A 1,337-nucleotide genomic window follows, 5' to 3' on the forward strand; every position below is an offset into this window, starting at 1 on the left:
TATATGTATATGTATATGTACATTATACACACACACTTTTAATACATTTATTCAGGAAGAATTCATTCAATTGATCAAAAGTAAAGGTAAAGACATTTACAATGTTACAAAAGATTTCTAATTGAAATAAATTGTTCTTTTGAACTTTGATTAAAATGTCAAATCACTGTTTCCATAAAAATATTAAAGCACAACTGTTTTTAACATTGATAATAATAAAAAGATATCTCTAAGAAATGCAGCAAATCAGCATATCAGAATGATTTCTGAAGGATCATGTGACACTGAAGACTACAGTAATGACTGCTGAAAATTCAGCTTTGACATCACAGGAATAAATTATATTTTAAAACATTTAATAATAGAAAACCGGTATTTTAAATTGTAATAATTCACAAGATTACGGTTTTTACTGTATTTTTATAAATATGAATGACCCCAAATATTCGAATGATAGTGTATCCTGTAAGAAGGACTGAGATAAATAGCATAAGCATTACCTCCCCTTCCAACTGCACATGCAGTTTGATTGGTCACTTCTTCCGGTAAAGTTACACCATCCATTACAACAAACACTCAGCTTTAGTATTCAATACATTTCCATCTATCCTTTTAGCTCTACTTCTTCCAAACGCTAACATACACAGGATCATCGCACTCCGGACAACAGACTACCCCAGCTGCAAATCATACAACACTTACCGTGGGAAAGCATCAATGACCAACTGAATGGGAACCTAGGATCTTTATATTCAAGGGACATGGAAAATGTGTAATATGATAAATGAGCAACGGAGTTCAGATTAGTGTGCTGATGCACACAAGCATTCCCAGCAAACACATTGAAAGTGTTTCAAATTTGTAACTAACTCAGCAGATAAGTAACCTCCCTCAGATCACAAGTAAAATCACAACAATGATTTACTGATGACTTTAGTTTGTACTATTTTTCTTTAAAGGGGTCATATGGTGCGATTTCAAGTTTTCCTTTCTCTTTGGAGTGTTACAAGCTGATTATGCATAGATAAGATCCCTGAAGTTGCAAAGACTAAAGTCTCAAAACCAAAGAGATATTCTTTATCAAAGTTAAGACTCTGCCACGCCCCCCTAAAACGGCTCGTTCTAACACGCCCCCACATATCTACCCCACTATGTGGAAATATTAGCATAATGCCACCCAAATGTGCACGCAAAGAAAGAAAGGGGTGGTTTCAGTAACCGCAGTTAGTGTTGAAACAGCATGTCAGGGAGACGCTGTGTGTTTCTAGACGAAAGCAAAAGCACTTTATTTGGATCACTTACAACAGAACAGCAATGCATTTTATGGACGACAGTTT

At 35.0% G+C, this 1,337-nt stretch overlaps 1 pseudogene; it reads left to right on the forward strand.

Annotated features, from left to right (window-relative positions):
- Positions 1-942, forward strand: part of LOC107753159 (protein YIPF1-like) — a 4,832-nt pseudogene extending 3,890 nt beyond the window's left edge.
- The last annotated feature ends 395 nt before the right edge of the window (positions 943-1,337 follow it).

Source organism: Sinocyclocheilus rhinocerous, unplaced genomic scaffold, assembly GCF_001515625.1.
Source record: "Sinocyclocheilus rhinocerous isolate Xijiao unplaced genomic scaffold, SAMN03320098_v1.1 scaffold191, whole genome shotgun sequence".
In the NCBI taxonomy this organism is placed as follows: Eukaryota; Metazoa; Chordata; class Actinopteri; order Cypriniformes; family Cyprinidae; genus Sinocyclocheilus; species Sinocyclocheilus rhinocerous.